The sequence below is a fragment of the Notechis scutatus genome, chromosome 12 (assembly GCF_049901735.1).
Source record: "Notechis scutatus isolate UNSWTSFEM ecotype Mainland chromosome 12, rNotScu1.2, whole genome shotgun sequence".
Classification (NCBI taxonomy): Eukaryota; Metazoa; Chordata; class Lepidosauria; order Squamata; family Elapidae; genus Notechis; species Notechis scutatus.
The window spans coordinates 11,748,865-11,763,149 of record NC_142020.1 but is presented as its reverse complement, the minus strand read 5'-3'; the positions used below and the strand labels follow the sequence as shown (position 1 = coordinate 11,763,149).

General features: G+C 43.0%; 1 protein-coding gene across 1 annotated transcript in view; it reads left to right on the top strand.

Annotated features, from left to right (window-relative positions):
• The window catches only part of XYLT1 (xylosyltransferase 1), a 135,318-nt gene that overhangs the window by 56,531 nt on the left and 64,502 nt on the right, over nucleotides 1–14,285 (top strand). The gene's annotated exons all lie outside the window — the stretch shown is intronic.

Sequence of the window (14,285 nt, the reverse complement as noted above, 5' to 3'; positions counted from 1 at the left end):
CTCCTTAGCATCAGAGCGTGTTAATAATAATAATAATAATAATAATAATAATAATAATAATAATAATAATAATAATAATAATAATAATAATAATAATAATAATAATAATAATATAGGAAATACTAATGCTCTGATGGCCATTTCGAAAAATCCTTTCTTAGTATGTACATATGTACCGAATTTCAAGTTTGTACACTTTATGCTTCTGGAGATTTTGTGATGATGCGTGAGTGGCATTTTGTTTTTATATATATATAAAGATGAGCTTTAATAGCACAGAAGGGGAAATGGTTAAAAAAAAGGGGGGGGGACGCAATGAACTGTTCCTGGATTTTCTAAGCTCATTTCATTCCAATTTAAACTCTGTCCCGAAGACTACTCTCCTAGCCATGCCTGCTTGGGGACGTGTGAGTGTGCAAGTGTGTGTGTGTGTGTGCATCGCTATTTCTTGCCCAGCAGAGATTTGCACAGTCGTGCCCAAACACACACCACCTTTTGCAAACCAAAAAAAAAAAAAAAACTCCCCAATGCATTCCGATATTTGGCGTTCGCAAATGATCTTCAGGGGCCCGTTGAACGGCGCGTCAAAAAGAATCATTTGTCTGTCGGGGTTTTTTTTTGCCCGAGGCCTGGTGAGATAACTTCAGCCGGAGGAAGGTTTATTCCTTCAAAAAAAGAGAGAAGGGTTTCTTTCTTTTTTTTCTTTTTTTTTCCCAACAATGCTGGGTTTGTGCACCAAACTTTGGCAGGGAACTCATTTTTTTTGAGAGAGAGAGAGAGAGAGATGTTTTGAAAGCCAGGAAGGGGGTTGAAGAAGAGAAGTCACAACATCCTGTTGATCACACAAAGCTGTGCTCTGTCTTCCTTCGAGAGGAACCGCATGCAGCGCCCTGAAAGCTGCAATGTAATATTTCATAAATTCGCTGAGGAGTTGGGGGTTGTTGTTTTTTGGTCCACCTTGTATCGTGGCATCCAGTGGAATCTTTTTGTGAGGACTGATGTAGATATGTAGTCTGACACACAGTTGCCTGGTGATTGTCCAACAAGAGCTCCTTTGACCTGGTCAACAAATGTTGCTAGTTGCAAAGTCGTGTCCAGCCCATTGCAATGCCATGGATAACGTTCCTCCAGGCCTTCCTGTCCTCTACCATCCTCCGGAGTCCATTTAAGCAGGGGTCCCCAACCGCCGGTCCGTGGACCGGTACCGGTCTGCGGAACAAGTCTTACCGGGCCACTGGTTGCTGGGCGCCGCCATCTTTTTGGTAAAAAAGTGCTTCCGGTGAGCTTTTCCGGGTAGAAAGCTCACCGGAAGCACTTTTTCATCAAAAAGATGGTGGCGCCAGCTTTCCGGTGAGCTTTTCCGGAAAGTAGATGGCGGCGCCCAGTTGATGCCTTCTGGTGAGGTCCGGGCTTTTTCGATGGTGGCGCCAGCTGATGCCAGTACCGGGCCGCGGCGTCAAAAAGGTTGGGGATCACTGCATTTAAGCTTACGCCGACTGCTTCAGGGACTCCATCCAGCCCCCTCCTTCTCTGCCGTCCCCTTCTTCTGCTGGCCTCCATTGTTCCCAGCATTAAGCTCTTCTCCAGTGAGTCCTTCCTTCTCGTGAGGTGGCCAAAGTATTTGACTTTCATCTTCAACCCAACAAATGTTGGGTTGGCCTTAAGCCCTAAACCTAAATTTAGAGAAGAGAAGGACCAGGGGAGACATGATAGCAGTCTTCCAATATTTGAGGGGCTGCCACAGAGAGGAAGGGGTCAAGCTATACTCCAAGGCATCCAAAGGCCAGACAAACTGAACAAGGCGATATTCAACCTGGAAATAAGGAGAAATTTACTGACAGTGAGAGCAATCAACCCATGGAACAGAAGTTGCGTTCAGAAGTTGAGGGAGCTTCGTCATTGGAGGCTTTCAAGAAGAGATTTGACTGCCATCTGTCAGGAATGGTGTAGGGTCTCCTGCTTGGGCAGGGGGTTGGACTAGATGACCTACAAGGTCCCTTCCTACTCTGTTTAAACCAGTGGCGTCCAACCTCAAGACCCATGGACTTCGACTCCCAGAATTCCCCAGACAGCATGAATCCTAACTTGCTAAAATATAGTAGCTTTTACATCAGGGATGTTCAAGCTTGGCAACGTTAAGACTTGTGGACAATAGGAGCCAGTTGCCAAGCATCTGAATTTGAATCACGGGACCATGGAGATTTTTGATGGTCATAAGTGTGAAAAATGGTCATAAGTTACTGTTGCAACTTCAAATGGTCATTAAGTCGAGCACTAGCTGAAGATTTTGGTCCACCATTAAGGGTGGCATTTTTTTTTTGTAAAAAGTTTTTTTTATTTTTTACATCTTTTCATGTGAGCAATATGTTTCCAGATTATAACACTTGTCCATAGTCATACTTTCATTTCTATTAATCTTATATAATATTAACTCATATTATTATCCATTTCACTCATCTTTAAATAAATTTGCATTTCATATTTCAATTCATTAATTCAATACCAATATCATTTCATCCATACGTAAGTTTTCAATTCTCTATCCCCTATTATTTCCATTTTCAGCTTGCCACCTATTTTATTTAACATTACACATCATTATTATCCTTAATTTTCTCTAAGCCGAAATATAACAATCTAAAAAGAGTAAAAACATAATACAGCCAATATATTTAGGATCCACATGGTATTTTCCATTTTCCTACTTTAATCATAATAAAATATTCTCGTTATACAGTTGACTATATATACAGTTGGTTATTTAATGGATATTAGAATTGTATAACGAGAATATTTTATTATCATTAAGGGTGGCATTGAACCCCTTTCTTGTGTTCCTTTAAAAGCAGCCGTATCTCTCTCCTTTCTCCTGCCTGCAGAGTACATAAATTAAAAGCAGCAATGTTGGGACAATGGAATCCAGTCCATTAATATATTTTAATTTAGTCTGGTTTTACTGTCCCGGTGGGTACTATATTTTGCCTTTCTTTGTCATGAAAAAGGACAGCTCTTTTTCACAGAGCAGAAAATCCGAGTATAATTGGTCCCAGTTCAGTATCTTTAGAGGTTTTGTTCCTCGTGCATTTATTCCCCCCAAGTCCATAATTCTTCTCCTAAAGCAGAAGCGATGGAGCAGAAAAATGCCCAAATAGAAGCTTTTGACATTAAAACATTGAATGATTTGATTACTTCATACGTACCCATAATCATCAGTCGTCTATAATTACCCAGTATAATTATTAAAAACAGGCTGTGGGCAATTGATTACTGTCCTGTTTAGCTTAGTGTGAAATTTGCATCTTGGGAATATCAAATCCAATTACCAGAGGGTCAAGAAAAGGGAGCGTTGTAGCTCAACAGAAGAACATCTGCATCGCCTACAGAAAGTTGTTGGCTCAATTCCTTGCCCCTTGGAGCAGAAGCTGGAAACATGGGAGAATTATTGGTACTGCCTTCATGCGAAGCTGTAGATGGGTCCACACAGCCTGTGAAAACCTGGAGAATGGTTGATAATGGTTCACACATCACGCTAAGCTGCAGATGGGTCCACATAGACTGTTAAAACCTGGAGAACTGTTGGTGATAGTTCACACATCAGGCTAGTGTGTAGATGGGTTCACACAGCCTTTTAACACCTAAACTTGGTCTTTAAAAATAGCACCACGATCCTTTGGGTCAGCTAACATGCTGCGCTCAAACTAATAAATAAATACTTGGGCTTTCTATGATGGTCTGGTCCTAACTGATTTTTCTCCTTCCTCCTGAACATGGCTGCAACATCTCAAAAATAAACTGGACAGCCATTTGTCTGGGATGGTATAAGGTCTTCAGCCCTGAGCAGGGGACAAGAAGACCTCCAAGTTTCCTTCTAGCATGCATGATTAGATGGTATATTTTCTATATTCCCCACCAAGGAAGAGCAGAATCTATATGTATAAAAACGAAATACCCCTCGCGCATTATTGCAAAATCTCCAGAACCGTAAAGCCTACAAACTTGAAATTTGGCACGTATGTTCCTCTTGGCTTCTAGGTGCTCACTAAGAAAGGATTTTTCAAAATGACCATCAGAGCATTCGTATTTCCTATATTATTATTGTTGTTGTTGTTGTTGTTGTTGTTATTATTATTATTATTATTATTATTATTATTATTGTTACGCTCTGATGCTAATGTCATGCCCCTGTTGGAGACTGACTCCGAGGGAGAGGAGGAACAGCCGACAGGGAGTGGAAGTGGGGCTCCAGAGATTGTGTAGGAGGCTGGGGAAGGGCAGAGGCCGGCTGGGCAGTCAGAGGAGGACCCAGGCCCCATCCCCTCTCCATCCTAGGGCATGCAGGGAGGAGAGGATAAGGGAGAGACATGGTCTACTGGGGAGGAGAGGGCCTTGATCCTCTTCACGGGCTGCAGCTGTGACAACTGGATAAGAGGATGGACCTGCGTACGGGCGAGTGCTGGAAACAAAGCATGGAAACATCTCTAGTTTATTGTTCCTCTCTGAGTTTGGCATCCTTCCCAGTGTGTGTTCTGATATCCGTGCACATCTTCAAGCCCTTATCTTGCCTGGTTTGTGTTGTTTTTTACTCTTTATAATTTATAGGCATTTTTAGTTTAAAAGGCATTTCCTCCTCCTTGTAACCGCTCGTGTGGGAGTTTTTTTTGTCTCCAGTCAAGGATATTTGGAGCTTGGAAGCAAATTGAAGGAATAAAAGGGGCTTCACCTGTTTTTTGTGACTGTGTTTCTTTTGTATCCCACCCTGGGTCATCACAGCTAAGGAGTTCTACTCCCCCTCCCCACCTGAAAAGAAATCTGTTCCAAATGCAAAACACAAGCAGAGGAGTTTCAGTTTCAGTTTCATAGCACCAAGCAGCTTTAGTACAGAACAGTTAAGCTAAGCCACGCCCAGGCTCTTTGCTGTCTCCTTCTTGCTCACACAGCAAATGCTGCTTCACTTTCCAAACAGCCCTCAACTCTCTCATACACTGACAGGACGCTAGCCAGATGAATACCGATGGATGCTGGGAGGCAGAGGGATTTTTTTTTCTTATTTTCCTCCCCAAAAACTAAGCCCGACCATATAGTTCCATAGCAAAGCACAGGTATCAAGCTAGTCTTTCTATAAAATGGAAATGAACTATTTGCTGACAAAAGACTTAACTAAATAAGAGCAAGGGATCTCCAAACCTGGTACCTTTAAGACTTCTTGACTTCAATTCCCAGAATTCCTCAGCCAGCCATGCAAGAAAGGTCATAAAATGGAGAGGGGAGGCCCTCACTTAGCAAATGTCTCGCTTAGCAACAGGAATGTTGGACTCCATTGTTGTCGTAACTCGAGACTACTTGTACCTTTTCCTAAATGGCTGAAAGGCTGCTTCAAATCAAACCAGGACAAACATCTCCCCCCTTTACCCCTCCCCACACCTGTAGATGAGTAACCGTCCCAATGAGGAGGAGGGGTCAAATGGGGAATTAGCATGGACTCTTTACTTAAACAAAAGCAGTCAAGTTTTGGTATATATACACACCCCTTTGAAGGCCTTTGAGCCTTATCTGGTCTTTCCCAGTCTTGGAAGATTCCTGTATTATGGGCATAGAGCAATAAAGTACAAGTCATCCTTGACTTACGGCCACAAACGAGCTCCAAATTTCGGTTGGTAAGCAAGACATTCGTTCAGTGAAATTTGCCCCGTTTTACAACTTTCCTTGTCACAATGGTTAAGCGAACCACTGCAGTTTTAGTCACAGGGTTGTGAAGTGAATCTTGCTCCTTTGCTGACTGCGCTTGTCCACGACGTCGTGGGACGCTTCGGCCATCATAAGTATGAACCTGTAGCCAAGCATCTGAATTTTGATCCCGTGAACTTGGGGGATACAGCAGCGGTTGTAAGTGTGAAAAGGGGTCCCAAGTCACTTTCTTTTAGGTGCTGTTGTAACTTCGAACGGTGACTGAACGATCTGTTTGTAAGTCAAGGACTACTTGCACCGTAGCTAGTTTGAACTCCACGCATGGGGGTGTGATGGTTTGCACCCGGCACCATCTCTTTCCTGCAGCCAAATAGGTCCACTTTTCTCTCTCTCTCCCTGCCTGCCTACAGCAGTCGAAAACACAAATCATGAGCCATGGTGGTGCACAGTGGTAAGAGTGCAGTACTGCAGGCTACTTCTGCTGACTGCCGGCTGACTGCAGTGTGGCAGTTCACATCCCACCAGGCTCAAGGTTCGATCCTGACCGACTCCAGGTTGACTCAGCCTTCAGTCCTTCCCGATGTGGGTAAAACGAGGACCCAAATTGTTAGGGGCATTAGGCTGATCCTGTAAACCACTTAGAGAAGGCTATAAAGCATTATGAAGCACTTAGATTATAAATCTAAGTGCTATTGCTCTTCCTTCCTTCCTTCCTTCCTTCCTTCCTTCCTTCCTTCCTTCCTTCCATCCATCCATCCATCCATCCATCCATCCATCCATGCCAGCAGTTCGATCCTGACAGTGGTTGACTCAGCCTTAGTCCTCGATGTGGGTAAAACGAGGACCCAATTGTTAGGGGCATTAGGCTGATCCTGTAAACCACTTAGAGAAGGCTATAAAGCATTATGAAGCACTTAGATTATAAATCTAAGTGCTATTGCTCTTCTTCCTTCCTTCCTTCCTTCCTTCCTTTCCTTCCATCCATCCATCCATCCATCCATGGTGCTCAGTGGTTGGAATGCAGTATTGCAGGATGTCTCTGCTCACTGCTTGACCAGATCAAAGTTGACTCAACCTTCCATCCTTCCGAGGTGGATAAAATGAGGACCCAGATTGTCGGGGATAATAGGCTGACTCTGTAAACCGCTTGGAGAGGGCCGTAAAAGCATTGTGAAGCGGTATATAAGTCTAAAGGCTGTTTCTAAATAGGTTGGGTGGATGCTGCGGGGGGTTTGAAAGACAGTAAAACAAACACACGGATCTTGCCAAGCTTCAGTTTAATAAATCTGGGAGCTGGTGTCTCGTTCCGCAGCAAATTTAGCTTTCACATTAAGCTCTCCTTGAGGCCTGTCACACTCTTATTTTTAGCCCAGCTGCTTCTAAAACCAGAGCCAACATGGCACATGCTGGAAAGCTTCTTAATGAAAAGAGACAAGGAGGGAGCAGAGAGAAGATACCCATACAAATAATGTTATAATAGAGGTAATTTTGGCAGTCTGACACAGGAAGAACCCTGCTCTCTGTTAAAATAAAAGATAAATTATGGCCTGACAGCTCCGATTGGAAGAGGAGAGAGCAAAAAATAAAAAAAAGACTACACACACCATTGCAGAGTTAAGAGTAAAAAAAGGGGATATTTAGAGAAGGCATCTCAAAGCATCTTAAAAGGGATATTTAAGACCATCTGGCCTAAACCGCCCTCTCTCTCTCTCTCTTTCCCCCTGCCTTGAGAAAATGTCATTTAGGAGGAGGGGGGAAAAAATCATCAGGAAGAGGTTGTGTTTCAGGGAACGGCTTTTCAGAAAGAATCGCCAAGGCTTCTCATTTGAAGATGGTCCAACATGTGGCATGATCCAAAAAGAGGCAATCCTCTGGAGATGGATGGATGGATGGATGGATGGATGGATGGGTGGGTGGATGGATGGATGGTTGGGTGGATGGATGGATGGATGGATGGGTGGGTGGGAGATCCTTGGTGCTGTCTGAGCTTAGTGATTTTCCTGCAGATGTTTCATGACCCAAACTAGGTAATATCAAAATATGCTAGAAGGGAATGGAGTGTCTGTTTGTAGGGAGAGGAGGAGGAGGAGGAGGAGGAGGAGGAAGAAACTGTGGAATCCTTGGTGCTCCCTGAGCCTGGTTGTTTTCTTGCAGACATTTCATGACCCAACTAAGGGACATCATGAGTTATGGAAGGGAGTGGGGTTTATGGAGAGGAGGAGGAGGACTGTGGGGTCCTTGGTGCTGTCTGAGCTTAGTGATTTTCCTGCAGATGTTTCGTGACCCAAACTAGGTAACATCATCAGTGCTAGAAGAAAGTGGAATTTGTCGAGGGAGAGAGGAGGAGGAGGAGGACAACGACTATGGGAGTCCTTGATGCTCTCTGAGCTTGGTGGTTTTCTTGCAGATGTTTCATTGCGAAACTAAGCGACATCATCACTCCTAGTGTGAAACATCTGCAAGAAAACAGTCAAGCTCCCAGAGCTTGAAAGACTTCTCATGTCAACTCTTGAGCTGCAAATATTCTCCCTTTATTGGATGGATGATCCTCTGGAGATGGGTGGCTGGGTGGGTGGATATATGCAGACTATACAGAGAGGCCTCTCTTTAGTTCAGAGGGTGAGAAACGGTGGGCCCTTTTATGACTTGTGGACTTCAACTCCCAGAATTACTAAGCCAGCCATGGGAGTTGTGGGAGTTGAACTCCACAGGTCATAAAAGGGCCATCATCCCCTACCCCTTCAATAGATAGATGATAGACGGACGGATGGATGGATGATAGATGATATATAGATAATATAAATATGTTATTTATATATTTTTCAGTCCTACTGGAATTTTATGTTTTTCAATCCTACAGGATCGGTCTGTCTGTCTGTCTAAATATCTATCTATATATCATCTGTCTATCTATCTCCATCAGAGGTGGTATTCAGAAGGTTCTGACCAGTTCTGGAGAACCGGTAGCGGAAATTTTGAGTAGTTTGGAGAACCAGCAAATACCACTTCTGACTGGCCCCGTCCCCATCTATTCTCTGCCTCCCGAATCCCAGCTGATCGGCTGGGTCTTCTTTGGTTGCCCTGTACAGGAGAATGGAGCTGGAAAGCAGGTTCGTGGGGTGGGGAAGGAATGGGATTTTGCAGTAACCTGTCAGGATTCCAGCATTTACTCCAATTAAATCATGACCCTCGAGCCACACTCCCAAAACTTCAAAGGATTTATTAGAAGTTAACATGCCAGCACTAACCTGGGCGTAGCCAACTCTGAGATACGTAATTCACTGTCACCCTTGATCCTGCTTTCCCCCCCAATCCCTCTGGGTGTATCATCCAACGAAACACGTCCATAGCCAAGAGTCACCAATCATGCTCTCCAATTAGATTTTTATGCGGCAGAAGCTTCAGTCATCTAATCAGTATCTGACGAAAATATGAATGGAATGTACTTTCGATTCCACGCTGCCACCTGCTCTTTGAAACTCTGACCCTTCTTTCTGTTGACAACTATAAAATGGGTATACAAAATGTTTTATGAGTTGACATAACCTTCCCCCAGGAGTGGGGAGGGAATGGGGATTTTGCAGTATCCTTTCCCTGCCACTCCACCAAGCCACGCCATGCCCACCAAGCCACGCCCACAGAACCAGTACTAAAAAAAAATTGAATCCCACCACCGATCTCATTCCTCTATCACCTGTCCAGCTGCTATCTTCTGTTCATCTCTCCACTGGTCTACTCATATACAGAACAGAACAGAACAGAACTAATGTGACAAGTGGACAGAAACCAGCAAAGGAATAACCAAATTCAACAGTGAGTTAGATCCAGCCTATAAAGTTAAAAAAAAAAACAATGGATCCAACACTGTGTGGTATTTTTAAGGAAGAAAATATGAACTTAAGTCAATGTATTAGGTTAATATCAACCAGCAGGGAAAAAAACATCTAAAGATAGAGGAAAGGCTAGAATCGCATTAGCTGCAATATTTCAAATGGCAAAGTTGGAAAAAGTTTAGAGGCTGAACTTTGAAGAGGTAAACATGGAAGATAAGATTTATTAGAAGGCACTAACAAACTGAACTAATTTAAAACTTGGAATGAAATGTACCAAATGGAACTCAATCGATCCATGTTGAATTAGATATAACGAACTGCCTGGATCTAATGAACTAGATTTACTCAATTTATTGGAATTCTCACTGTTCGGTACAGCAGGATGTTGAAACATGTTGGGTAGTCTTACAGAAGCTATTAGCAAACGGAATTAAAATCGAATTTGGAATGAAATTAATTAAAGAAAGCTATATGGATTTGTATTGAAACCGAGTTAATGAACACAGGCAATAAATAAGCTGCAGTGAGTTTATTAGAATTAGGATAGTGAATAGACGGATAGTACAATTAATCTGCAACCCTATACCTTTATAACTTTAACCTTAGACTGTCTACTATTGACCTCTCCCCTTTCCTAAGAGGTCTGTAGGGGGTGTGCATAAGTGCACCAACGTGCCTACTGTCCCTGTCCTATTGTTTATTTATTTTTTCTTATTCGTATCCATTTCATGTATTCATAACCATGTTTATATACCTGTTATTTAACAATCACTTGACAAAATAAGATAAATAAATAAAAACAAATAAACTACTTCTCTGGAATAAACTAAGATCCACTGGATTTTATGGGCTTGTGGTGTTGGGGTGTTTTTTTTTTTTTTTTTTTGATAAATGGGTATAGCCTTTTGGAATACGTTTATTAAAATTAAAGAAACAGATGGACTGACCTGTGAAAGTAGATCCACTAATTTGGGGTCAGCTATTGAAAATGAAAAGAAGGGTTAGGGGAGACATGATAGCAGTGTTCCAATATTTGAGGGGCTCCTACAAAGACAAGGGGGTCAAACTATTTTCCAAAGAACCAAAAGGCAAGACAAGAAGCAATGGATGGAAACTCATCAAATAGGGATCCAACCTAGAACTAAGGAGGAATTTCTTGACAGTTAGAACAATTAATCGGCGGAACAACTTGCTTTCAAAAGTTGTGGGTACTCCAACACTGGAGGTTTTCAAGAAGAAATCAGATAACGATTGTCTGAAATGGTATAGGGCAGTGGTGGCTAACCTTATTGGGCTCCTCTGCCAAAAATTGTGCACTTGCATGCTCGCATCACATGCCAGCACCCAGAAGGCAATGCGTGCACCCCCATGCCCCGTATGCATGTGCACATAATCCCCACCCATCTACCACCATCGCCCCCTTACCTGCACTGTGCCTCACATCTGATTTTCGGCTGGTTTGAGGCCTTTTTCAGCCTCCCAAAGGCTTGAGGAAGGCTTCTGCAGGCTTTGCATGCCGAAAACTAGCCCCATTTCGTCACTTCCGGTATTTTTGAAAAAACAGGAAGTGATGAAACGGGGCTAGTTTTTGGCCTGCAAAGCCTGCAGAAGTCTTCCTCAAGCTTTTTTTTGGGGAGTGAAAAAGGCCTCAAACCAGCCGAAAATCAGCTGTGAGGTGCACACATGCCCAATGAGGTAAGTTTGCCTGCAGCTCACGTGCTGGCACAAATGGCTCTTTGGCCCACTTGTGGCACGTGTGCCATAAGTTCGCCATCACAGGTATACTGTCTCCTGCTCAAGCAGGGGGTTGGACTAGAAGACCTCCGAGGTCCCTTCCAACTCTATTATTCTTTGTTCTAGTTTGGCCCTTGGAAGTTCTAAGCTTGGGATGATATATTGCCAAATGACATTCACAGAACCCTAAAACTGAATATAGGTTTGGGGTTGTTTTTTTTTAAACCAATAGCCAAAACATTGTGATTCACAGCAAGATTTTATCCATTTTTGAATCTACCATTATTTGTTGGCATTTTTTACAACTCTGGGTGATTGTAGAAGGCCTGAAAGCAACAGAAATTTTGGTCTCCATTGCGGTCGTAAAGCAAGGACCTCCTGCATTTGTAACTCAGGATCGAACTGTGAGGTTCTTGTGGCTCTCTGAGCTTGGTTGCTTTATTGCAGACGTTTCATGACCCAGCTAGGTAATATCATCAATGCTACTTAGCTATTACATCTGCAAGAAAATAGCCGAACTGTGAGACCACCAAAGACCCCCACAGCTTAATTTTTAGAAATAAATGCTCGGCTTTGAGAAAGCTTTCGAAAGCAAATGTAGTCAAGGAATAAATGTTTGGCAGAAAGGGTTAACAAAACAGAGATGGGGTGAGAAAGAAGAAACTGCAGAGACATTTCCAAGAAAGAAATCAGAAAATTGGCAACAGAAATTGAGACTCTTAACCTCATATGTTGCCAAGTCAATAAACAGATCTGGGTGCATCAACGGATTCCTTCATTTAAAAGGAGAACATATTTTTCCTTCCCAAATTAGTCAGATGCTTTTTAATGAAATTTGAAAAACAGCGCAAATCTTTGCAGGTTACGAAGGTGGAAATACAGTTGCAAACAGAGCAATTAAGATGTTGCGTTTGAAGTAAAAAAGCAATTCCACAAAATCTAAAGAGGATTATAATTCATCTGATTACATGTTTTCAAGCAGGTGCGTTTTTTAGCATTTAATTTTTTTTTTTAATGTCCCTCTTGAAGAAAAGGCAAGGAGGGAAGGAACTGAGGCACCGTGTTTATTCCATTCCACTTGCCCGTGAATACTGAAAACACACAACACATTTTAATTTGTAAAAAGGCGGTTTAGGAAGGGGGGAAAAAGAAAAGCTGTTTCAGAAAGGTGTTGCTTAGATATATTACTGAATTAGTTCAGTTTATTACCTTCAAAAGATACTGTTATTGAATTTACACCTGGAGAACTTGCAAAAAAAAAAAAGAGTGCAGTTATATTGAACATTATGTGAACAACTGCCAGATTTGAATATGTTCCAACAAGTCTTGCTGAAAAATTGAAAAATTTATTTGCTTCTAGTTTCACTGAATAGATTTTTATTCTTGCATTCAAACCATAGGTTAAGTTAAAAGTCAGCTTGTGTCAGGCTCCAAAAACCAAGATAGATACGTTGTGATTCTTCCAGATTTTCTTTATTGTTCTTCATCCTTCGACAGAATCTTGGCGAAGTAAAGGTTAGTCTAATTGGGAACTATTGAGGAGGAGCTGTCTTCATCCTCTCGCTCCCACACAAACTGTCTGAACTGAGTTTTCTTTGCTCCTCTGGAATGCAGCCCCTCCCTCCTGTGAGTTTACGCTACAGGTAGTCCTCAACTTACTCGTTTAGTGACCACTCAAAGTTACAACAGCACTGGAAAAAGTGGCTTTTGACCATTTTTCACACTAAGGACCACAGCATCCCCATGGTCACATGATCCAAATTCTGATACTTGGCAACCAATTCATATTTATGACGGTTGCAGTGTCCTTGGGTCATGTGATCCCCTTTTGTGACCAAAGTCCACATGGGGGAAACCAGGTTCACTTAACGACAGTGTTACTGGCTGCAACAATCTACCCCCATTCAAATCATGAGTCTCTAGCCACAGAGTTTAAAAAGAAAATCATTAGGAGTGACCATGTCGCCGTTTCCTGAGTGCAGCCGACTCTGAAACACATCATTCATCTCATCCTTGACCTTGGTCATCTCCCAACCCTTGGATGTATATTCTCCAATGGGACACATCCATAGCCAAGAGTCATCAATCATGCTCCCCAGTAATAATCTTGCGTGCAAGAAGCTTCCATCACCTAGCAATTATCTAAAGCCATGATGGCAAACCTATGGCACAGGTGGCACACAGAGTCATTTGTGTGGGCACACAAGCCCCAGGCAAACTTACTTCACTGAGCATGCGCGCTGATTTTCAGGCCTTTTTCAGCCTCCTTGAGGCTGCTGCCTTTGTAGGCCGAAAAACAGCCCCGTTTCATCATTTCCTGTATTTCTGGAAATACCGGAAGTGACCAAACAGGCCCATTTTTCAGCCTACAAAGGCTGCAGAGGCTTCCCTCCAGCCTCTGGGAGGCCGAAAAAGGCCCGAAAATCAGCTGGAAGGCACGCGCATGCACAGTGCAGGTAAGGAGGTGGTGGTGGGGAGGATCGCGCACGCATGCACAGGGGGCGGGGGGCACATGCATTGCCTTTTGGGTGTTGACATGTGAGCGCATCGCTCAAGCGCGCACGCAATTTTCGTCACAGGAGCCCCAAAAGGTCAGCCACCACAGATCTAAGGTATGCATCACTCCCCCCCACTCCCTTTCTGCTGGCAACTCTAAAAGACCAGATAAAATATTTTTGAGTTGGCCTAAGACTTGCAGTGATTCGCTTAACAAATGTGGCAAGGAAAGTTGTAAAATGGGACCAGCCTCACGGAACAAATTTTTCACTCAGCAACTTTGGCGATCTTCTGACAAGCCAAGTCAATGGGGAAGCCAGATATCGTTTAACCACCTAAGTTGCCAACTTAACAACTGCAGTGATTCGCTGCAGTGACAAGCAAGGTTGTGAAATGTTACAGAGCTCCCTTAAACCACTGTCTTGCTTAGCAACAGAAACATTGGGCTCCCTGGCGGTGGTAAGTCGAGGCCTTACCTGTACAATGCATCGCAGCTCGTTTCAGGAACTAGGGTTTTGGAGTGTTTTCTCCAAACTC